Source organism: Malaclemys terrapin, chromosome 20 (genome assembly GCF_027887155.1).
Source record: "Malaclemys terrapin pileata isolate rMalTer1 chromosome 20, rMalTer1.hap1, whole genome shotgun sequence".
NCBI lineage: Eukaryota > Metazoa > Chordata > Testudines > Emydidae > Malaclemys > Malaclemys terrapin.
This window is the reverse complement of record NC_071524.1, coordinates 15,865,859-15,891,504: the sequence shown is the minus strand read 5'-3', so window position 1 is coordinate 15,891,504 and position 25,646 is coordinate 15,865,859. Positions and strand designations below refer to the sequence as shown.

The 25,646-nt window shown below is 55.4% G+C and overlaps 1 protein-coding gene across 1 annotated transcript in view; it reads right to left on the bottom strand.

Moving 5' to 3' along the window:
* Positions 1 to 25,646, bottom strand: part of LRFN1 (leucine rich repeat and fibronectin type III domain containing 1) — a 51,824-nt gene that overhangs the window by 13,584 nt on the left and 12,594 nt on the right. The window contains exon 2 of the mRNA XM_054010236.1: positions 734 to 791. The gene's annotated coding sequence lies outside the window, so the exon portion shown is untranslated. The remainder of the gene's footprint in view (positions 1 to 733; positions 792 to 25,646) is intronic.

Below are 25,646 nucleotides of genomic sequence, written 5' to 3'. Positions count from 1 at the left end.
AAATAGTGTTTCCTAATATCCAACCTAGACCTCCCCCACAGCAACTTGAGACCATTGCTCCTTGTTCTGTCATCTGCCACCACTGAGAACAGCCGAGCTCCATCCTCTTTGGAACCCCCCCTCAGGTAGTTGAAGGCTGCTATCAAATCCCCCCTCACTCTTCTCTTCTGCAGACTAAACAATCCCAGTTCCCTCAGCCTCTCCTCGTAAGTCATGTGTTCCAGCCCCCTAATCATTTTCATTGCCCTCCGCTGGACTCTCTCCTTTCTGTAGTGGGGGGACCAAAACTGGATGCAATACTCCAGGTGTGGCCTCACCAGTGCCAAATAGAGGGGAATAATCACTTCCCTCAATCGGCTGGCAATGCTCCTACTAATGCAGCCCAATATGCCATTGGCCGTCTTGGCAACAAGGGCCCACTGCTGACTCTTAACCTGCCTTCTCGGCACGGCGGTGGGTCTGCGCTCGCTCGGCGCTTCTCCTCACTGCTCATTGCCCCGAACGCTCCTTCTGCCTGGCCCGGGCCACACCTGCTCCAGGCCTGCGCCAGGCCCTGCAACACCCATGCCAGGTGCACCCCAGGCCCTGCGATGCCCTCACAAGCACAGCACAGCTGCCCTGGGCTCGCCCTGTGCAACCCGGGCCCATCTCAGGCCACGCTCACACCCCAAATCTGGCCATGCCCCCGCCCCTCGCCCTGCCCCCACCCAGCCCATGGCACGTTGGCAATTACCTCTCCTCAGGAATTCATCCCGCCTCCCGCCGGGCATGCAGGTCTCCGCCGCCACTACCTGGGGAGAGAGCAAGAGAGATGTCAGCAGCCATCCCGCCTGCCCCCATCATCACCCTCCCCAAGCCCAGGGGCGAGGGGCATGCAGAGGTGGGGGGGGAGGCCTGAGGGCGAGGTGTCCCGCCCCGCCCCACGGCATAGTGGCTCACAGCACCCAGCGCCACACCTCGGCACTACCGTAATACACCTAATAGCCATAAACATGTACAGCACCTAGCGCCGTGGGGGCCCGGGCCATGACTCGGGTGCCTCAGCACTACCGTAATACACCTAATAGCAAAAGAAAATATACAGCACCTGGCACAATGGGAGCCTGGGCCATGACTGGGGCACCTGGGTGCTAACCTGATCTCAAGGCCTGCTGGGCCCCTTCTGACCCTGTCCCTTTTGGTCCCTAGGAGATCTCATTCTGCCCATCTTCGGGGTCAGCTCCAGAGACCCACCATGCTTTCCCCGTGCCCCCCCTCCCATCAGGAGGAATCACGCCCACCCCTCAGCTGTGCGTTAGGACAGAGCCTTGAACAACGGGCCCTGATCCCGGGCTCAGGCCCCTAGGTGCTACCGTGACACGGACGACAAGCAACAGCAAGAATAAATCCACGTTTCCCTGGGCCCGCTCATACCCCATTGTCACACTCTCGAGAGCTCCTTCCCCGCCTGGTGTTTGTGGAGCCTATTCTTCAGAGGGTGTTGCGTGTCTGCAGCGGATAAGAGCCTACTGCCGCAGGTGGCTGGAGGAGTCCCTCCCTTAGCCCAAGCAGTGATGGTTGGAACACTGCGCACTGGAAGGCTCATGACGGTGGTTGTGTCATTTTCACCCTTCCAGTGCCTGTAGACATTGTCTGTCCTCGAATCTCTCCTTCTACGCATCCAGCCAGGGGATCCACCCATCCCCAGTATCTCTCCATCCTTCTGTCTGTCCATCCATCTCCCTCCAACCAGCCACAATAGTTATCTATTGCTCTAACTAGCCATCCAACCATCTCTTTATCCTTATATCCACCCTTCCATCCCTCCCTCCCCAGTATCTCTCCATCCATCCATCCTCTCCTCCTACCTCTCTCTCCTCCTACCCACCATTCTCTCCATCCACAAAATTTATCCACCTCTCGACCTATCCATCCATCCATTCATCTCTCTATCTTTCTATGTCACCTTCCGTCCCTGGTATCTCTCCATCTTTCCATCCATCTCTGTCCAACACCCATGCCAGGTCCACCCCAGGCCCTGCAACGCCAGCCAGGCCCTGTGATGCCCTCACAAGCACAGCACAGCTGCCCTGGGCTTGCTCTGTGCAACCCAGGCCCATCTCAGGCCACACTCACACCCCAAATCTGGCCATATCCCTCACTCACCCTGTCCACTAGTTATCCATTGCTCTACCTACCCGTACACGCATCAGTCCATCTCTTTACCACCCTTCCATCCATCCTCAATATTTAACCATCTTGATCTATCCCTCCATCCTTCCATCCATTCATCCATCTCTCTCTCCATTCATCCATCTCTTCCCTGGGTCTATCTAGCCATCCATTCATCAACCACTCTATCCTTCTCCTCGACCTTCCATTCATACACATTTACCTCTCTCTCTTCCTATCCATTTATTTATAGTATCTGTCCATCTCTTTATCCATACATACATACACAGGATTTAACCATGTCTCCGTTCATCCTTCCACCGTATGTCACAAACTCTCTTTTAGTCTATCTATTCCCTTCTGTATTCCCCTAGCAAATCTTTCTCTTGCTTTATTATAGCTAACTGGCTATTTGTATTATGTAGCATCTAGGAACCATAGAATCAAAATATCTATCTACCTATTTATCCATCCATTCATCACCAGAAAGTTGCAGTTTCAAGGAAATTAATCAAAGCAGTGTTGCCGTGAACTCACTGTCCTCGTCAGTGGGCTAACCCAGCATTATTTAGCTCAGTACAATATCCCGGTGATTTGACAATACCCGAAATGTTCAGTTTTGCCCACTCCAGATGAAGCCGAAGGGCAGTGCAGGGGTTTCGGGGAGTGTGTGTGTGTGGGGGGGAGCTCTCAGCATATGGGGAAGAGGTTTAAGATAGGCACATCAGTTGGATGTTCTCACTAAAAGGCTCAGTGCTGAAATGGTTCATAAGGTTCTAGTGAACATCACTAGGTTTCAGAGTTAACACCCAGTTGAACTGCTTAAGGTCTGAGAGATGAAACTCCGTGGGGCCAGCTTTGACCATCTTGGGTGATTCCCTGATTGACCCTGCTGAGAATCTGGGATTCCCCCTGCCCCCGATGCTTTGACCTCTGGTGGGCATCTTAGACCTTTTCCCCCAGACCTTCCTCCCCCTGGCACACCCTGTGCGAATTGGGACCATCCAGAAGCGTCTCACGCCCACCTCGTACCCGTGCCAATGATGGCACAAGGGGGCCAGGTGACAGGGCCCTTTGGCTCACGTGGGGCAGGAGACATGGCAGGGAAGGGCGGGCAGGCGGGTGGGCTTTCCCCGCTGGGAGAGGGCAGCCAAAGCTCGGGTTGCTCACAAGCTCTCTCTGTGAGGTGCTTTGAAAGCTGCTGCTGGCACATGCCCGAGAAGATTCCCACAGCGGCAGCCGCTGAGCCGGGCTCCACCGTCACGTCACAGCCCCCGGCTGGCAGTGCCATGGCGCAGCGATGGAGATCCTGCCTGGCTTAGCACAGCGGGCGCTGGCTGCAGGCGCGTTTGAACGCCAGCACCTAAAAGAGCTTGCTGGAGTCTGCAGCGCTGCCCGGCCCAGCAGGGGGTGTCTAGTGAGCACGGGGACCCGCCGAGAGCCCGGGGACAGGACAACCCCCCTCGGACCGGGCGAGCTTTGTTTCAAAGGCTCTGGGAACAAGGGCGAGGGGAGGGGGAGCCGGCCTGCAAAGGCAGGGAGCTCCCACCTCACCTGCTCTAACCTGAGGCAAAGACAGAAAAGGAGCGTTGGAGAACAGAGAGCAGGAGGAGACTGTTGACGTGAGTGTGGTTAGAGCCGGGGGGGCTGGGAGCCAGGACTCCTGGGTTCTGTTCCCAGCTCTGGGAGGGGAGTGGAGTCTGGTGGTTAGAGCAGGGGGGCTGGGAGCCAGGACTCCTGGGTTCTGTTCCCAGCTCTGGGAGGGGAAGGGGGTCTGGTGGTTAGAGAAAGGTGGGGCTGCGAGCCAGGACTCCTGGGTCCTATTCCAAGTTCTGTCAGGGGAGGGGGGGCTGGTGGTTGGAGAGGGGGGAGCTGAGAGTTTGTCCTTGTGGGAGCTATTCCAACCTCTCCCGCTCTGTGCAAACACAAGCAAGTCACTTCCCCTCTCTGTGTGGGGCCGTGCCCCTTGGGCAGAGCACGCACGGCATCAGTTTCCCTAGGGACTGCCCCCCTGCCGGGGAGCCTGACCACTCCTGGGTCGGGGGCACAGCAGCTATATTTAACAGGCGAATTCACCCCCCTCCCCAACCCCATTCCAGAACAGGGCCTGAAAAACAACCCCATGCCCTGTTGACAAGGTACTGGGGAGACTCGGGTGGGCAAATTGTGGTAACAGCGCCCCCCTAGTGCCCTTCTGGGGGCTGCACTGACTGGGAGAGGAGAGCGCCCCCTGCTGAGCCCGGCCCCGCTCCCCACAGCACAGTGCCCCCCACTGAGCCCCCGCCCTGCTCCCCACAGCACAGCACCCCCTAGTGCCACACTGGGGCATTGGGGCCAGCACTGAATGCCAGGGGAGAGTACCCCTGACTGAGCCCCGGCCCCACTCCGAGACACAGCGCCCCCTAGCGCTGGGAACAGCACCGCCTACCAAGCCCCCCAGCCTTCCCCGCAACACGTGTCCCAGCCGCTCTCTAGCCGGGGTCCGGCCTGGCTTAGCAGGACGGCTGAACCCAGCAGCTGCCAGAGAACAAGGCCCTGGGCACAGGGCCAAAATCTACTCCCCCTCCCTTCCCCCCCCAAAAAAAGTCTGAACTCCCTTCGCTGGGACCTTCCAGCTGCCCGGGCTGGGCGGGGAGGGAGGAATATTACAACCCTTATCTGCTGGGCTGGGAGGTGGATTTAATATCCTAATCCTTATTTAGTTTCCCGTCTCCCTCCCCACCAGAGCCGCCGGCTCCAGGGCCCTCGGTCAAGCCGATGCGGCTAATGCACCTTTTATTCAATTTCGGCGATAAGGCGACGCGATCGTGGGAGTGCGAGGGGGGGGGCTGGCAGAGAGGGGGATCAAATGGGTTGGTTTTTTCCCTCCTGTTGTCACCGATTCGCTCACTCTCGCTGGCATGAGACGCTCCTGATCTGCCTCATTCCCAGCCAGGCCCTTTTAGGCCAAAGCCTCTGACCGCCAACCGGCCAGGGAGGGGTGTCAGAGCCCTGCCCCCCCCATCCCGCCCGGGGTCAGCACTGGGATGTCACGGGTTAACCCCCCACCCCGAGCCCCTCTCTCGACGGATGGAGAGCGGGCCTGGGGAAAAGGGGGCGGCTGTGGTTGCGGGGGTGGCTGGGGGAAGACCGCAGGCCAGAAGGGGAAGGAGGTGGCTACATTCGGGGACCCGGCTGGGAGCCTGGCCCCGGCGAAGGGAGTTCACCCCCTGCCCGTCAGACTGGGAGGGCAGGAGCAGCCGATTTCAGTGGGGAGAGAGCAAAGCGTGACTGGCCCGGGGAAGACAGCGCCCACCTCTGGTGCGAGGCGGCGGCACTGGGAGGGACGGAGGCGTTACCCAGCGGGTTCAGGCTGGAAGGGAAGGGGCACAGGGGCTAGGAAGGGCTTGAGATGAACCCAAAGCGACAGGATCAGGACAGACCCTGTGAGCTCCCTGGCATCCAGCCTGCCCTACCCCGGGACCCCCAGGGGCCCCGGGACCCCCAGGGCTATGCCGCACCGGCCCGATATCAAATTCAGAGCTGGGACTGAGGGGTTCAGAGGGTGGGAGGGGGCTCAGGGCTGGGGCAGGGGGTTGGGGCACAGGGGGGAGTGAGGGCTCTGGCTGGGGGTGTGGGCTCTGGGATGAGAGATTTTGGGGTACAGGAGGGGCTCTGGGATGGGACTGAGGGGTTCGGAGGGTGGGAGGGGGTTCAGGGATGGGGCAGGGGGGTGGGAGTGCATGGGGGGCTCAGGGGTACAGGCTCTGGGCAGCACTTACCTCAAACAGCTCCCAGAAACAGCCGGCACATCCCCCTCTCTGCTTCCTACGCGGAGGCGCGGCCAGGCGGCTCTGCGGGCTGCCCCGTCCACAGGTGCCGCCCCCACAGCTCCCATTGGCCACGGTTCCTGGCCAATGGGAGCTGCAGGGGCGGCGCTTGGTGCGGGAGCAGCGGGCGGAGCCCCCTGGCTGCCCCTACGCGTAGGATCCACAGGGGGGACGTGCCGGCTGCTTCAGGGAGCTGCGCAGAGGCTAACAGGGAACCCGCCAGCCCCGCTGCATGGCACTGCCAACCAGACATTCGCTGACCGGAGCCACCAGGATCCCCTCGCCCAGCCCCAGTTCTGAGAGCGGGGCCCCTCCCTCCAGCTGGCACTGCCCGCGGGGGTCCCCGCTCCCCTGCCACCAGGAAGAGGGGCTCAGCAACCCCACGAAACAGGCCGGGTGCCAGGCTGCCAAGCACAATCCCCCCCCCCCCCCCCGCAGGCCCAGATCCCCCCCCCCGGCACACACCCCAGCCCTCGTCACCACTTCTCTCCTTTCCCTCCCCTCCTTCCCCATCCTCGTCCCAACCTCCCTTCCCTTCCCTTCCATCCCATCCCTCTCTTCCACCCCCAACCACTTTGCCTCCACCCCCATCTCCCTAGTCACTATCCTGCCCCTCCCCCCGGCACCGTTTTGAGGCCCCCCATTCCTCCGGGACAGGGGCTCTCTCCTCCTGCTGGGATGGGAGGCCCAGAGCCACCAGCATCGAAGAACAAGCCGGGCCCAGTGGGTGAGATCCCAGCCCTGGGTGATGACCCCTTGAGCCCTGCTCTCCCCCCCACATGGGCTGCCCCCTCTTCCTTTCCCCGCTGTTTCCGAGCGGGTGGGGGGACGGGACACACAGCCGTGTTGGGAATAGCGCAGCGGGACCCGGCTCTGCCTGACATGCTTTGACTCGAAATCAGCGCTTGATAAAAGTGAGATTGCTTGTCGACAAACAGAGCCGCCAGCTGCCGGAGCAGCAGCCCCCCCGCGCCGTGCACAGCCTGCTAATAACACCGCCCCCGCAGCCAACCACCCAGGTGGCCGCACTGGGGGAAGGGAGGCCGGCTGGCTCCGAAGCCTGGATCGCACGGCCCTGGCTAAGGAACCAGCAGCATGCACAGCGAGGGCGTGCTGTGCTGCAGGGAACAGGGTGGGGGCGCTCTCCCCTGGTAGGGAGGTCTGCCCCCAATGCCTCAGCGTGGCACTAGGGGGCGCTATGCTGCAGGGCACAGGGGGGCTCAGTAAGGGGGCGCTCTCCCCCACCGAACCAGCCAGGCAGCAGCGAGAGGGAGACACTCCCCACAAGTCCCGCACAGAACCCGTCGCCCACCCGCGACGATCCACCCATCCTTCCGCCGCGTCCCCATCCTCCTGCAGTAGCATCCTCGCCTTCCGCTGCAGGAGCTGTCTGTCTTTTGACCCTCTCCCCGATCGCCACAGCAACTCAGCTCCCGCACTGAACTGCAGACAGACGGACATCAGCTGGGAATCCGGCCCTGAGAGTAACACGTTCCCACCGCTGTCATCCGAGGGGGAATATTTTGCACCAGTTTGCCCAGGTGGAAATGATGGACAATCTTACCTTCATTATGTGACTCTTTGCCAGCTCCCCCTAGAATAACCGGGGATCCCTGTATTTAAGTTGCCGAATTCTTTCCCTTAAAAAGGAGGCCTGGGACCCTAAGCCCTCATCGCTTGCAGCAGGCCTATGATATGAGGCAGGGAGAAAACCCTTGGGCCAGGAAAGTGCCTTTTCTTTGTTGCAGCCACTTCCGTTCAAGTTTAGCTGATGCCATCACAAATCCCCCTTTCTCTTCCATCACTTGCATTGCTAAGGGAAGTGGTGGTAGCCTATCCGAAGCCGTAGGTCTCCAACCACTTTGCAAAGGAGGCATTATCAGAGGGGGGAAACTGAGGCACGGGGTGGGGGCAGTGATGACATGCCAGTCGGAGAACTGGGATTTGAACTCAGGTTGCCTGAGTCCTAGTTCAGGGCTCTGACCACTAAGCCCCCCCCCCAAAATAATACTTGACAAATTAACAACGGAGCAGGAACGTTCTGAAGCCGGGCTGACGACACCAAAGCAGGAGCAGCAGACGCTGTGCTGGGAATGCACGGGAATCGGCAGAGCAATGGTGGGGGAATAAGGGGTGGGGAGAGGTGGGCTGACTTCCCCCTGTATTCCCACCCCAAGCCCAGCCCCTCACTTTGGCCTCTCCCAACCACCCACGGAGCCGGCATAAGGTTGCCAACTTGGTAATATTTAAAAACTGGACACTGTCCTGCCCCGCCTCCTCCCCCCTGAGACCCCACCACTATCCCGCCTCTTCCCCCCGAGGCTCCACCCCTGTCCACTCCTCTTCCCCCTTCCCCTTTGTCACTTGCTGCTTTTCCCCTCCTACTCCCCCACCCGCCTGCAGAGCCACCTGAGGCAGGTAAGAGGCAGCCCTGGCTGAGTAGGGGCTGTCACAGGTGATGACTTGGTGCCTTCCCCACCTGCAGTAACCTGACATTGTGTGTCCAGTCAGTAGATCTGACCGAACACGGTCAGGTCCCCTTTTCGACCAGACTTTCCAGTCGAAAACCAGGCACCTGGCCACCCTAATAGCTAGTTCTGTAGCCCAAGGTGCAAAAAGCCTGTTACTTAAGAGTGAAGGTTGAGGCCGCAAGTCCTGCAAAGGGTGCACAAACTACCTTATTTTTACCTTTCACAAACAAAAAAGGTAGGAAATGCAATGCAAAAAACTCCATTCAAACGGTATTTAGTGTGCAAGGTCCAGCGTTTGCAATGCCAGTGCCCTGACTGCTGTCCCCTCGTGCGTGCACATGGGAATCTCACCTTTGGTTTTCTCCGGGCCCTGCCTCATTGCTGGTTGGGCACAGAACTGCACAAGCAATCACAGAGTTAGCATTTCCCATCTTTCTCCCAGGCCTCAACTTTGCAACCAACATAACGTTCTTTTAACCACAGGGGCTTTTTTGCGTGTGTCTGTAATTATTTATTCATTCCTCTGAATCATATAATGATGCTCCTGGAAACGCTGTCTGCCTGATGCCCTTCCACTGAGATCATGAAGGAACCACAGGGCTGACCTGAACCGCGATTGTCTAAGAACTGATATTAGCGTCTGAGGCCGGCTATTTTCGTATTAAAGATAATTATACCACTGCGTGGCATTTGCCCCTTTTCTCGGCGCTTGATCTGATCTCCTCCCTCTTGACCGGGGTTGCAAAGGGTGTAGAGGCTGGTGTAAACCTGCCTGGATGTCAGTAGAGTGATGCCAGTTTACGCTGGTGAGGATCTGGCCCCATCCGACGCTTTTTGCCACGCAGGGAGCAGCCCTGCTGTGAAATGAGCACAGAACATCAACTTTTCACCCCTAACAAACCCAGCAGGCCAGCCTGGATTCGAACCAGCGCCCTGGAGGGCCAGCCCCTGAGACACAACAGCTGCAAGGGGGCCCAAGTTCGAGCCATCCAGCCTCCTTTCCTTCCCCTGTCGCATCCAGCCACCTCCCTGCCCGGGGAGTCAAGGGGCGTGCCCGTGGGGGTGACGCGGACGCACGCAGTCCTAGTGAATTATCTTCCCCATTTCAACAGTTCCTTTCGGGCACGGCTTAATTAACCCATATGTCATCCACCTCAGGCTGCTTCCAATTAGGTTAGCGGAGGCAGCGAGACGTTGGCTGGCTTCTGGAGCCGGTGCGGGCAGCCGGGGAGGAAGGGCGAAGACCCGTGCCATTTCTTTCAGGATGGGTTTATATTCCCGTTACCCGGGCAGGCCTGCCACCACGTGGCCCGGTCCTTGGTGCAACCGCCGGGCCAAATGCCAACGCGGCGGCTTTCCGCACGCAGCCCCCTGGAGCTCTCTGGTTGTCCGGACGCCCGCGCTCTGCCACGTGCCACCTGGTGCATCGATGCCGGATAGGGTGGCCAACTTGGTAATATTTAAAAAACAGACACTCCAGCATGAATGCCGGAACCTCCCCTTCCCCCCAAGGCCCCACCTCTTCCCCTTAGTCCCCAGCCATCCGCTCCTTATGCCCCCCCCTCACTAGTTGCTTTTTCCCTCCCATCCCGCCGCCCTTCAGTCACGAGGGACTTGCTTGTGGAGCTGGGGCTGGGAGCTGCCTAATGAAGGTAGGAGGCGGCCACGGCTGAGTAGGGGCTAGCGCAGGTGATGACCTGGTGCCTCCCCCGCTGACAGTAACTGGACTTTGGGTGTCCAGTCAGTAGATCTGACCGGACACAATCAGGTCCCCTTTATGACCGGACTTTCCGGTCGAGAACTGTGCGTCTGGCCACCCTAATGCCAGCAGTCATAGTGGACCATAAGCTAAATATGAATCAACAGTGTGACACTGTTGCAAAAAAAGAGAATATCATTCTGGGCTGTATTAGCAGGAGTATTGTGAGCAAGACACGAGAAGTCATTCTTCCGCTCTACTCCGCGCTGATTAGGCCTCAGCTGGAGGATTGTGTCCAGTTCTGGGCGCCGCATTTCAGGAAGGATGTGGACAAATTGGAGAAAGTCCAGAAAAGAACAACAAAAATGATTAACGGTCTAGAAAACATGAGCTATGGGGGAAAGTAAAAAAATTGGGTTTGTTTAATCTGGAGAAGAGAAGACTGAAAGGGGACGTGATAACAGTTTTCAACTATGTAGAAGGTTGTTACAAGAAGGAGGGAGAAAAATTGTTCTCCTTAACCTCTGAGGATGGGACAAGAAGCAATGGGCTTAAATTGCAGCAAGGGAGGTTTAGGTTGGACATTAGGAAAAACTTCCTAACTGGCAGGGTGGTTAAGAACTGGAATAAGTTGCCTAAGGACGTTGTGGAATCTCCATTGTTGGAGATTTTTAAGAGCAGGTTAAATAAACACCTGTCAGGGCTGGTCGCGGTAACACTTAGTCCTGCCAGGAGTGCAGGGGACTGGACTAGATACCTCTCAAGGTCCCTTCCAGTCCTATGATTTTAAGTACCACCCTATGGAAGGCTGGACTGACAACTCCCCTTGTGGTTGTGCCCGGCCCTGTTTAAGCAGAGAACCCTGTGGGTGGAGTCACAGCCCCTCTTAGCAATCCTGGAAGCTAGGTGTTGTGTTCCCAGCAGATACCCAGAGAAGTTAGATAAAAACATACAACACTTTTGTGGGAAGGTTGCAACTTAACACGACTTTATTTCTCACAATCCAGACCCTTAACAGGCAAGAACCCCAAAACAGAGAGAGACAAAGCAGGCTGCTCACTAAGGCAGAGGGGCGTAATTCACTCCACCTTGCTGTAGGTGGCTCACAGCAGATTGAATCTGATCACACACTTCCCTACAAAGCCCTCTAGCTTGCCAGCAGGATCCAGAAAACCCCTTCACTCCTGTAATCACAACTTGCAATTCCATCACAGTCCTCGATACACCACACTAGACACACACAGCTCTTCCCTAGTACGTCAACCTACGTGGCTGTTCTCGGAGCTACCTACCCACCTTAGGTTTTTCTGAGTCTACTACTGTAATATCTAAGTGCCTCACAAGCTTTTAAAGTATTTATCCCCAGAACGCCCCCTGGGAGGTCAGGCAGGGGCCCAATTCAGGCAATAATCCCCATTTCAGAGGCCCGGCTCCTCAAAGGTATTTCAAAGGAATCAGTCCCATGGGGAGGAGAGGCCCAGCTCTCTTTTGAGGGATCCTGGTCGAAGTGTAAGGATTGGTGGGACTCGAACGCAGGACAGCCAACCCCACCCTGCTCCCCGCCCTCCTCAGAGGCGGCACACCACAGGAAGTTCCGCCTCGAGTGATCTGACGGACAGTTGTATTGGCAATCCACGATCGGCTCCTGGATCCTATATAAGGGGCATACGAGGAAGCATTCAGGTAGCAATGGGGGTGGTCTTCAGTTAGCTGCTGTGATCACCCTGCTTCTGAGCTCCCGGCATTGACGTCAGCTCTGACTAGGAACCTGATTCCCAATTGACTCCCAGCGCCCCCCCCCAACACTGACCTGGTACCTGGTATCACACCCCCAGCGTCGGTTCCCGGATCCCCAAGCTCCTGCCACTAGTCCTGCCTGCCTTCACCCGGGATCCTGACAGGGAGGGCAACAGAGCAGGGATTCAAACCCGAGGTGCCCAACTGGCGCCCTCACCACTAGGCCGTCCTTCCCCCAGCTCCTTCTGGCTCCGGACTGATCAGGACATCCCAGGTCTGGCTGCAGAGAACGGCCCTCGCTTCTCCCAAGCGTGCAGCCTCGGCTCCCCTCTCTCCGCCCAGGTGAGCCCCAGGCTGGAGCGACTCACAGGGCTGGCATCACAGGCGGGCGCTCTCCGCATACCTCCAACCACTTCCAGGACCGCTCGACTCGCAAGGCGGGGGGACCGCTCGGCCGGCAGAGGGCAGGCGGGAGCAGAGCGGAGTCCTGCACACATGGAGTGACCCAGAGGGCTGGGCTTCAGGATGCCTGGGTTCCAGTCCTGGCGCTGCCGGGTGACTTGGGGCAAGTCATTGCCCTGCTCTGTGCCTCGGTTTCTCCTCCTGTCCCCTGTCTCCGTAGACTGTGAGCTCTCTGGCCCGGGGCCTGTGCTGCATCTGGCCTGTCGGGGGGCCACTAAGTGCTGCTAGCTAATAATAATAATCCACCAAAAGGAGCAGGAACCACTCAGTATGGTCCCATGCAATAGGCCCAACACACCCATTTTAAGGGATTCACCCATTCACCACACTAGACTCAGAACATCCTGGCCCCTGCCCCTGTCCTTGTTTAACTGGTCCCTGCTTTGATCTCTTGGCCATGCTCAGAATGGAAAGGAGTGGGTGGGCGGGTGGGGGAAGGAGAGCTGTGGGGGTCAGGAGCATTATCCCTATTTGACAGATGGGGAAACTGAGGCACCGAGAGGGGTGACTGGTCCAAGGTCACCCAGCAGGCAGAGCTGGAACTAAAAGTCCTAGCCCACGAGGCCACGCCGCCTCCCCCTGCCAGCTCTCCCAGGGTGGGAGCAGGAATGCGAAGACTTGCGTTAAACTGTCCCTCGCTCATGGCTCTCTGGAGATGCCCCGAGGCCGTGGCTGAGTGGACATTGGCGGGGGCTGATTAGTTAGCGCTGATTCGCCCGTGGGCGGACTGGTTAGCCACGCTGATTGGTGAGCACCGCGTGCCGTCCTGCACACCAGCGCAAACTGGGCGTGTGACACGACTGGATCCGAATGGGAGCACGTCACACCCACGTTGGGCTGGTGTACGTGAGCGCACGGGGCCCCCATGCGATGCACATGCCGGGGGTCTTCATTCGCAGCTCAGTCACACTAGATTTGCACCGAAGTGTCGGCAGTGGAGTGACTCCTGATCTACACCAGCAGAGAAACAGTGAAAACACCCCTCAGAATCCCCCCGTCTCTCTTCCATAGACTCATAGACTCATAGACATTAAGGTCAGAAGGGACCATTATGATCATCTGGTCTGACCCCCTGCATGCTGCAGGCCCCAAGACCCTTCCCTGGACTCTACCGTTGAAGTCCCCAATCCTGTGTTTTAGTGACTTCAATCGGCTGAGACCCTCCTGCTAGTGATCCCTGCCCCATGCTGCGGAGGAAGGCGAAAAACCTCCAGAGGCTCAGCCAATCTACCCTGGAGGAAAATTCCTTCCCGACCCCAAATATGGCGATCAGTAATACCCCGAGCATATAGGCAAGAGTCTCTAGCCTGACCCTTGTTGGCCATTATGCTGTTCATGTACCATTGCTTGATTTTCCTTGGCTACTATGTTTTATCATTAAACCATTCCCTCCATAAACTTATCCAACTTAATCTTAAAACCAGACAGGTCCGTCGCCCCCACCGTTTCCCTCGGAAGGCCGTTCCAATATTTCACCCCTCTGATGGTCAGAAACCTTCGTCTAATTTCAAGCCTAAACTTCCCCCCGGCCAGTTTGTATCCATTCGTTCTCGTGTCCACATTAGTACTAAACTGGAATAATTCCTCTCCCTCCCTTGTATTAACCCCTCTGATATATTTAAACATAGCAATCATATCCCCCCTCAGCCTTCGCTTTGTCAGACTAAACAACCCAAGCTCCTCTAGTCTCCTTTCATACGACAGGTTTTCCATTCCTCTGATCATCTTAGTCGCCCTTCTCTGCACCCGTTCCAGTTTGAGTTCATCTTTTTTATACATGGGAGACCAGAACTGCACACAGTACTCCAAATGAGGTCTCACCAGCGCCTTATACAACGGAAGCAGGACCTCCTTATCCCTACTAGATATACCTCGCCTAATACATCCCAAGACCGCATTGGCTTTTTTCACCGCCACGTCACATTGCCGACTCATAGTCATCCTGCGGTCCACAAGGACCCCTAGGTCCTTCTCCTCTTCCGTTACTTCTAACCAATGCGTCCCCATCTTGTAACTAAAATTGTTATTATTCGTCCCCAAGTGCATCACCTTACACTTTTTACTATTAAATTTCATCCTATTTCTGATACTCCAATTCACAAGCTCATTCAAGTCTCCCTGCAGAGTATCCCTATCCTCCTCCGAGTTTGCAACTCCTCCCACCTTTGTATCATCCGCAAACTTTATCAGCCCACTCTTGCAATCGGTCCCGAGGTCAGTTATAAATAGATTAAATAAGATGGGTCCCAAAACCGAACCTTGAGGCACTCCACTAGTAACCTCCCTCCAACCTGACAATTCACCCTTTAATACGACCCGCTGCATTCTCCCCATTAACCAATTCCCTATCCACCTCTGGATTTTCATATCGATCCCCATGTTTTTCATTTTAACCAATAGTTCCTCATGGGGTACAGTATCAAACGCTTTACTGAAATCCAGGTATATTAGGTCCACCGCATTTCCCTTATCTAATAAGTCCGTTACTTTCTCAAAGAAGGAGATCAGATTCGTTTGGCACGATCTGCCCTTCGTAAAACCATGTTGTAATTTATCGCATTTGCCACTAACCTCCAGGTCCTCAACTAGTTTCTCTTTCAGAATCTTCTCCAGCACCTTGCACACTACAGATGTTAAACTAACAGGCCTGTAGTTACCCGGATCACTTTTTTTCCCTTTCTTGAAAATAGGAACCACATTGGCTATTCTCCAGTCTAACGGGACTACCCCCGAGTTTACAGATTCATTAAATATAGTCGCTAATGGGCCTGCTATTTCCCGCGCCAATTCCTCTTCTCCTGGGAGCACACCCCTTACTCAACCCTCAACTGCCGAAAGGCACCGGGACCCGATCCCCAGCTGGTGAAAACGGGGGCGGCTCCCATGGAAGACATTGCTGATTTACACCAGCTGAAGGCCTGACCCACACACTCACGGTAAGAGCCTTTCATGACATCCTGCATCTGGAAACCAGGCAAAGACTATCCAAGCAGTGACCTTATGTCGCCGTGAATAGAAGATGTCTTCAAATTATCCATCCATCCCCACGCACACCCATCTATCTATCTTATCCCCATTCCTCTATCCATCCCCACACACATCCCTCTATCCATCCATCCATCCTCACATGCACCCCTCTATCCATCCATCCATCCCCACGCACACCCATCTATCCATCTTATCCCCATTCCTCTATCCATCCCCACACACATCCCTCTATCCATCCACCCATCCATTCCTACACACATCCCTCTATCCATCCATCCATCCATCCTCACATGCACCCCTCTATCCATCCATCCATCCCCATGCACACCCATCTATCCATCTTATCCCCATTCCTCTATCCATCCCTACACACACTCCTCTATCCATCCATCCATCCTCACATGCACCCCTCTATCCATCCATTCCCACACACACCCCTCAATCCATCCATCCATCCATCCATCCCCATGCAAGTCCATCTATCTATCTTATCCCCATACACATTCCTCTATCCATCCCCACACACACCCCTCTATCCATCTAGCCATCCATCCTCACACACAGCCCTCTATCCATCCATCCCCACACACACTCCTCTATCCATCCATCAATCCTCACACACCCCTCTATCCACCCATCCATCCCCATGCACCCCCCTCTATCCATCCATCCATCTCCACGCACTCCCATCTATCTATCTTATCCCCATACACATTCCTCTATCCATCCACCCATCCATCCCTATACACACCCCTCCATCCATCCACCCATCCATCCTCACACACCCCTCTATCCATCCATCCATCCCCATGCACGCCCATCTATCTTATCCCCATACACATTTCTCTATCCATCCCCATACACACCCCTCTATCCATCCATCCATCCCCACACTCACCCCTCCATCCATCCCCCACACGTCTATCCATCCCTCCATCCATCCATCCCCCCCACACCCCTCCATCCCTCCATCCACCCCCCCACACCTCTATCCATCCCTCCATCCCCACACCGCCCCCTCCATCCCTCCATCCCCACACCTCTAGCCGTCCCTCCATCCATCCATCCCCACACACACCCCTCCATCCCTCCATCCATCCCCCCACACCTCTATCCATCCCTCCATCCCTCCATCCCCATACACACCCCTCTATCCATCTGTTGATCCTCAAACACCCCTCTATCCATCCATCCATCCCCATACACACCCCTCTATCCATCCATCCCCATACACACCCCTTCATCTACATACACACCCCTCCATCCACCCATCCAGCCTCACACGCAGCTCTATCCATCTGTCCATCCCCTCACAGACCCCTCTATCCATCCACCCATCCCTCCCCATATGCACCCCCCATCCCTCCCTCCCTCCCCATATGTACCCCTCCATCCCTCCACATACACAGCCCTCCATCCATCCCTCCCCATACACACCTCTAGCCATCTGTCCATCCCCATACACACCCATCTACCTATCTCCATTCATATACCTCTATCTATCCATCTATCGATTTATCTATTTATTTCAGGAACTCAAAGAAACTCAACCCAAAACCAAGTGACCCAACAAGCCAGGAAAATACTCACGAAAATGAAAATCTACCCAAATGGTATTAATTATGACGTAGTCATAATAAATAATGATTCATAATAAATAATATTTGGACAAAGGTTAAACCTCTGGAAAACAAACTCGACTCACTTTGCGTCTTTGTATAAACACAATTTTTTTAAAGGGCAGCATGAGGCAGGAATCCAATTAAAAATAAATAATAAAAAAACTCACCGAGCAGGAAAAGGGAATTTTAATGAGCTGATGTTTTAATATAAACAAGGTTTGACAAACAGAAATACCAAAACAAGCAGAGAAATGGGAGGGACGGGGATGATGGGGGTAGGGGAGGCTAAAACAGCACCATCTGACCTCACTGCCTTCACCACCCCTCCATCGCATACTGTATCCCACTTCCAAAGCCTTTGTCTGTAATTAAATATTAGCATTTAGCAAATAAGTGTGGGTCGAGCCGGGGGGAGGGGCGTGGAATCAGGACTCCTGGGTTCTATTCCTGGCTCTGGGAAAAAGCATTTGTCTAGTGGTCTGAGCAAAGAATTAGGGCTCAGGACACCTGGGTTCTATACCAGCGCTGGAAGGACCCAGTGTCTAGTAATGGGTAAAGGATTGGGAGTCAGGACTCCTGGGTTCCATTCCCAGCTCTGGAAGAGGAGCGGGGTCTAGTGGTTAGAGCAGGGCAGCCTGGGGACCAGGAATCCTGGGTTCGCTCCCCAGATCTGGGCAGGAAGTGGGGCCTAGTGGTTAGAGCAGGGGCCGGGAGGCAGGTTCTATTCCGCGCTCTGGGAGAGGAGTGATATCTAGTGGTTAGAGCAGGTGGGCAGGGCTCCCAGGATCTAGTCCCAGCTCTGGGAAGGGAGCGGGGTCTAGTGGTTGGAGCGAGGTGCAATAAATCAGGCCAGCTGGGCTCTAGCCCCGGCTTTGAGACTAACCTGCTGTTTGACTGGGCTCCCGGGGGTGGAATTTCACCTTTCATGCTCCCTTCGGGTCCTGTTGCTGCCAGGGAAGGTCTCCAAGGAGCCTGGAGAAAGCAGATTCCAAAACAACCGGCCTGCTCTGCAGAGTGCAGGGGGAGCTGCCCATTCACATCACTGGCTCTTCCCAGGTGTGCAAGGAGCCAGCCCTTGGAAGCCAGAAACTCAGGCCCAAACCCTCCACTGAGGGCAAGCGGCATCATCTGATTCACACCAGCTGGAGATCTGGCCTCAGTGACTCCCGATTACACAGCTGGGGATGCAGCCCAAGCTCTGGAGGGCCCTGTCTCTTTAAATGAATACAAATAACGCCCTAATATTTGTCTTCAAACGGACCGTCGTGTGGCATGGGCCGTCCTGCACCTCGAAGCCAAGGCTCTCAAAGAATTAAGGGCCAAGTCCCCAGTCAATGAGGCCACTTGCAATGCCTTGAAGGAGAAAGCCACTTTCTTACCTCCAAGAGGAAAATGGCGTAACCACGGTCACCCAGTGGGTCAGTGGCAGAAGTCGGAACTGAACCCAGGAGTCCTGACTCCCAGGCCCTGCTCGACAGACAGATGCCTGAAAGCCTGTTCTCTGGGCAGCACGAGTGCTCGTGGGGACCGTGCCTGGCTAGCCGCCAAAGCTCTGTACAAAGACAGAGCAAGGTTATTAGCCCTACTTTTCAGATGGGGAAACTGAGGCATGGAGTGGGTGGGGGTAGAGAGACTTGCCCAAGGTCACGCAGAGCTAGGAAAGACAACCAGAAGGCCCGGCTCTGAATCACCCCTGCTCAAACCACTGGACCCCACTCCTCTCCCAGTACTGGGAATAGAACCCAGGAGTCCTGGCTCCACCACTAGACCCCACTCCCCTGCCCAAGCTGGGGATAAAACCCAGGAGGCCTGACTGCCAGCCCACCCAGTTCTAACCACTAGACCCCACTGCCCCCACCCCTGAGCTGGGGCTAGAATCCAGGAGTCCTGACTCTGCCATCCTGCCCAGCAGAGCCCGCTGCCAGAGGGGGCCAGGGGAGAAGTGGGCAGCCGAGAAAGGCCCTAGTCCCGAGTGGAAAGTCCAGGGAGCCAGTGGCCATGAGTGCCATGCTGCTAGTGGGAGCATGGGGATGGCATTATAAAAGATTCCCGCATGATGCATGGGTCACCCGGACAGCAGGTGGAGGACACAGTCAGGGCGGGTGGATTCATGAAGTGTGAAGCCGGCATGGGCCGGTGCTGGAAGAGATTCACTGCAAGGAGACGATCTTGGCCTAGCACGTGCTGCAAAAGGGTGAGGAACAACCGCAGGCTGCCAGGGTGAGATCTCAGGCCGCACGGCGAGTAGATCCCCCCGGCGGGTTGTCATTCCTGGCAGCGCCCTGCCGTCTCCCTCCCCACAGATCCGGTGCCCGATGCCAGCGGGCACAGCCCAGCCTAACCCAGGATCCAACCAACCCCAGGAGTTTTGCACAGAGAAGGGCTGCCCCATGCAAGGGCTGCCCCATGCAAGCCCCCTGGCCCAGTGGTGGGCTGCAGAGGACGGCGTCTGGGTGCTCCGGCAATGCTGGGGAGGGGAGCAGGCAGGCACAGAGCCAGCGGACGAGCACCAACATCCGTCTGTCAGCCAGGAAATGGAGCAGAAAATCCCCTTTGTTTGAGAGGCAGCCAGCTGTGGGTGGGGGCACTCTGGCTGACCCCGCTGTGCCTCCCCCGAGCTCTGGGCACGGAGCGGGCGAGGGACTGAATCCACCTCGCTTGATCCCATTCCCCCAGCCACCAGCTCCCTCCTTGGTGGGGAGGGCGGCTCGCACCCCGATCTCTCCAGCTCGCAGCAGGACCGAACGGCCAGGTAACCCTGCAGTCTGGGCGTCCCCCGTCCCCCATTTCACCCCCAAACCTCTGCCACAATACCGGCACCAAAGCCAGCGTTTCCCCTGCTGCTCCATCTCCTCGGTTGCTCCCGCCCTGGGCTGGGCTCTGAGTAACGCTTTGGGGATGGGAATGGACCCCTGAGATCCACCACCCCGTGCAGGGTCCCCAACCCTGGCACAAGGGCCCTGTCCCCAGCCTGGGGGGGATTGGGGGCGTGGCCAGGGCACCCTGCGCTGTGGCTATTCTCTGCCCCCCAGGGCCCATCAAGGATGGACTGAGGGTATGTCTGGGGCACACTGTGCTGTGGGTCTTCTCTGCTTCTCCCTTTGGGGGTGGATCAGGAGTTAGAGAATTGAGGGGGGGGGTCCTGATTTTTCCATCTTGTGAATGTTTTTGAGAGCTCGAAAATTTGGACTCTCCCAACCAGGACAAAGCGTCGAAAACTCCAAAATTTTCAGAAATCGAAAAAACCAAACAAAAACCCCTCCACGTTTCGGTTCCCCTTGGATCGCCTTGTTTCAAAACGTTTTCTTCGGCTTTGGAGCTTGTCCCTTCTTGTCCTCTTGGTTTCCAGCCTAAATTGCTTCCGATTGGAACCAAAACGTCCTTTTGAGCCGGCATTTTTCATTCCCGAAACGTCCCGAGGCAGCGTCTCGAAGATCTCAACCCTTCGCCTCCCCACGGAGCCGGGACAGCCCTCCAGTCCAACCCCCTTTTGCAGACATTTGCCACTTAGACACATCAGGATTTTCGATGGCAGTCGATGCATCGGAAAATTCCCGACCGGTTCTGCTCGGGTGAGCTCGAAGCTTGGGGAAGGGAGGCGGGTCGGTTCTGGTGCTGCTGCTGGTAGCCCTGGGAGGAAGACGTCTCCCGGGCAAGGTGGAGCTGGCTCCATCACCGCGTTCAGCGGTGCTGGGAGGATGGAAGCAAAGGCTGGGCTGAAGAAGGAGCTGGTTTCTGCAGGGTGATTTACGGGTCCCCGGCCCCGGCTTGGCTCCCGTTTCTGTTTCAAGCGCCTATTGATCCCGTGTTGGTGTTGGCTGCAGCTCAGGACGTCGCTAATGGACGCCAGGGGACGGAGGTGGCCAGAATACCCAAGCGGCCGCAGCCAGCGAGTGGGGGGCACAGGGCTTTAGGGGTGAAGGAGGAGGAATGAATGTGACTCTGAGGCTAGCGCCCCCCGCCCTGCCATGTATCTCAGCTGTAGCTTTGTTGCAATCTAGGGCCAGATCCACAGCTGGTTTAAATCAGTGTCACTCCACTGGAGTCAATGGGGCCAGATCCCCAGCGGGTGTGAATGGGCGTCGCTCCAGTGGAGTCAACGGGGCTGATTCCCCTCTCACCCTGGCGTGGATCAGGAGGCAATAGAGATACACTAGTGGAACTGAGAGCTGAGGCAGTGATTGGTCACTCAAGCCACCTGGTCTCATTTCTGCTCCCTGACTGGACACGCATAATCATCATCATTCATAAATCCCCCTTGACGCGCTTCCCAGTCCAGATTTTCCTTTCCACTGGATGCTTGTGGAACCCGGGAACCTGCCGCGGTTGGGTGGAGCGTTGGGAGCACCGGCCAGCGGCACTTCCCGTTGGGAAAGGGTTAACAAACAGGCATTGGCCTCACCCGGCAGGGCCTGCCTCGCCCCCTGCAGCCAATATCTCACCCGGGCTCCAGAACGCCTCTGAGGGGCAGAGGAACAGCCTTAACCCCATTGCAGAGATGGGGAAACTGAGTCACAGAGCGGGCAAGGGACTTGCACACGGTCATACAAAGGCAGAGCTGGGGATAGGACCCAGGAGTCCTGACTCCCCCGGCCCCTGCTCTAGTAGGGTGACCAGACAGCAAGTGTAAAACATCGGGATGGGGGTGGGGGGTAATAGGAGCCTATATAAGAAAAAGACCCAAAAATCGGGACTGTCCCTATAAAATTGGGACAGCTGGTCACCCTATGCTCTAGTCACTAGACCCTGCTCTCTCCCAGTACTCTCAATAGAACCCAGGAGTCCTGCTCCTCCAGTTTCCTGCGCTAATCACTAGACCCCGTTGACCTCCCCCAACTAGCAAAAGAACCCAGGAGTCCTGATGCCCACAGCCCCTGCTCTAACCACTAGACACCACTCTCTCCCAGTACTCTCCATAGAACCCAGGAGTCTTAACTCCCCCCTGCCAATTTCCTGCTCTAACCATTAGACCCCACTCCCTTGCAGACCTGGGGACAGACCCCAGGAATCCTAATTCCCAGCGCTGCTGCCTTAACCCCCTAGACCCTATTCCCCTTCCTGAGCTGGGAATGGAACCCAGGAGTCCTGGTTTCCAGGACATACACACAAGCCCCATCCCTCTTTGAGATTTTCACAGGTAGTATTTGGGGTTAATGTCCCAGCAAGCCAGTTACAGGTCAAAGCCACAGCCCAGCCTCCTGATCCACTTTCCGTTCCCTGATGCTGGAAATAAAGTCAGGGGAACAAATCTCACGTTATTCCTGGCCCACGAACGATTCCCCAGGCCCCTGGAAAATGCAACCGAATGCAAACCAAATCTGCTGCACTGTGCTAGCGTGGCTGCCCGGGAAGCCTGCTATTTACTGCCCTGAATAAAAGATCTCCCGAGGTTGCGATGTGAGCAGGATCTGGACAGATGCCAGCGGAGAGAGAAAGCTTTGCTGGAACGCGGGCAGCTTTAAAGAGGTCGCATGAGCTAGTGGACAGAGTACAGGACTCAAGAGACCTGTGTTTTATTCCTGGCTCGGCCGCTAACCTGCCTCTCTCTGTGACTCAGTTTCCCCCTCTGGAAAGCGGAGATCATGAGACTGGCCTTCGATGGAAAGCGCTTGGAGATCTATGGATGGAAAGCGATAGGTGAAACTGAAGGATTCTCTGTCTTTTTGTCTGCCTGGCCAGGCTGTTGTCACTGGTAGGGTTTGCGTAGGAGTGTATCATTCTGACAGGCATATGACATGGTCAGCAAATGAAATGTCCACCCTCTGGGAACGGCCTACATGCTGACAGTCGTTTTCCTTCCGAATTGGGACCGAAAAGTCAAAACAAACTGAAAAAGTTTCACCGCACGAAAAGTCCTGAAAAACGTTTATTCAGGAACAAAAAAAGCCGATGTTTTGATGGCGACCGTTGGACATTTTTCATTTGAAACGGTGAGTCCAAAGCAACCTAATAGCAATGAAAACGTGCCGCACCTGGCACGATGGGGGCCTGGGCCATGTCGGGGGTGCCTAGGGGCTACTGTAATACACCTAATAGCAATAAAAACGTACAGCACCCGATACAACGGGGGCTGGTCCATGACTGGGATGCTGAGGTTCTACCATAATACACCTAATAACAATAAAAACGTGCAGCACCTGGCATGATGGGGGCTTGGGCCATGTCTGGGGTGCTGAGGTGCTACCATGATAAACAGGATTAATAATAATAATAGGTCTCTGCTGTGGATGACATTTTACATGGCGACACCAATTTGTGACAACATTTCCAACCCAGATTTGCCCTGTCAGAAGGCGCATTTTGAAGTGAGTCGATTCCTGGCTTCCAGTCTGGCTTCCCAACGGAAAAGCAGAAAAATTTCGGCTTTGCCTCCCCTACCAACAAAAAGCACATCTAAACAGCAGACTCACGATAGCTTCCCCCAGTGCCAAATCCTCCCGGAGATACGACACAGCCCGTTTTTAACCTCCATGGCGCAAGTTAAGGCCAAATCTATCCCCTCACCTCCACCTGCAGCTGAGTCAAAATCCACCTTTTCCCACCGGGGACTTTGATTTCGACCAGCCCACATTTTGCCTCCTGGAGAAACGTCGGCCTGCTCTCAAGAGGAGCATTTGAGTGTTCACACGATGGAATCCTGTGCCCAGTTCGGGGCACCTGTGCTCAAGGAAGATGAATTCCAACCAGAGGAGGGGCAGCCCAGGGCTGCACAGATGATCCGGGGACTGGAGAACTGATCTTAGAAAGGAGACGGAAGGATCTGGGCTTGCCCTGCCTAACACACAGTCTGGGAGACACCAGGCAGGGGGGAGCGCTATCGGAGCTCAGGGATGACGCTGGGACAAGCCCAGCTGGGGATGAACCAGCCAGGGTTCAGTGGAGGCTGGAGAGGACGGTTTCTAATGATCAGAGGAGGAAAGTTCCTGCCGCGAGGAGTGGGGGGAACACAAAGCTTAAGAACGGCCATAGTGGGTCAGACCAAAGGTCCATCTAGCCAGGATCCTGTCTTCTGACAATGGCCAATACCAGGTGCGCCAGACGGAATGAACAGAACAGGTGATCATCAAGTGATCCATCCCCTGTCGCTCATTCCCAGCTTCTGGAAAACAGAGGTTAGGGACACCATCCCTGCCCAGCCTGGCTAATAGCCATTGATGGACCTATCCTCCATGAACTTAGCTAGTTCTATTTTTGAACCCTGTTATAACTTGATCCATTTATGAATGGGATGATTTCATAGGGCCGGCTGTGACAGCAGGGACTGGGCTCCAAGACCCAGGAGGTCTCTTCCCGTCCAATGTTCCCACGTAGCGCCTAGCAGCCCCGGTCACAGATCGGGTGCTAGGAGCTGTACAAACACAGAGCATGCCCCAGGGATCTTACAATCGACGGGTGAGCCAAGGGCCAGCAGATGGATCCAGACCGACAGACGGGGAGCACCAGGGGACAATGAGGGGATAGCGATCAGCCCCCAGTGGCAACAATCTCACTCCTGTAACCACTTTGCCATCATAGGGGGTGTTCATAGATTCATGGATTCCAAGGCCAGAAGGATCCACTGTGATCAACTAGTCGGACATCCTGCACAGAACAGGCCAGTGAACGTGCACAAATTATTTCCCGTTTGAAGTGAGCAGATCTTCTCGTCTCTACATAAAAACTGCCAGGGATGGAGAATCCACCACCCTGACCCTCGGTGAGTTGTCCCAATGGTTAATTTCCCCTGACTGTTAAAAATTGGCAGCTTATTTCCAGTCTGAATTTGTCCTGCTTCAACTTCCAGCCAGTGGATCTTGTTAGACCTTTGCCTGCTAGACTGGAGAACCCATGATCAGTTGTCGGTTCCCCATCCAGACATCTATAGATCGGGATCAAGTCATCCCTTTGACCTTCTGTGATGTTGCACTCCATATGTTATATGGAAGTATGCGTATGAGTGTGAATATGATGTAACTGGAATATGCTTTACGCAAAAGGTCTCTTGTAAGGTATCATTACAAAGCTTATAATCTACTGAGTGTGTTAATCCGATTTGTTTGCATGTATTATTTCTATGTCTGGAGTTAGGAGAATAAGATATAAACTTGTATTACGGATGTAAACATATTAAGTGGAAGCCATTAAGGGTGCTCCAGAATTAATGACCTGTAAATGGCTCTGTTTACTTGCAAACCTTCCTGGGTACGTGTGGGCCAGCCCTGGAAGAATGGAGGCTAGGGTCTCACAGGACATGTGATCATGTCACATGATACTGGAATCCATCTTAAATCTGGTACTTTTCCATTTAGAAGGAGAGGGGTGGGGACACAGAGAGACAAAAGATTCCCGCCTTGTGCCAAAGCTATAAAAGGGGATGGAGCAGGACAAAGGGGGCTGCCAGTCATGAGAAAACCCCTGCTTACCACCTAAGATGTCTGCTGGGTTAAACAAGGACGGTACCAGGGGAAAGGATTGCGCCCAGACTAGGAAGGAATCTAGTCTGTGAAAGAAGCTTATTGGATCACGTCTGAGGGTGAGATATTACCGGTAATCAATTTCTTAATGGATTAAGCTTAGACTTGCGTGTTTTTGCTTTATTTTGCTTGGTGAATTACTTTGTTCTGTCTGTTATTACTTGAAACCACTTAAATCCTACTTTTTATACTTAATAAAATCACTTTTGTTTATTAATAAACCCAGAGTAAGTGATTAATACCTGGGGGAGCAA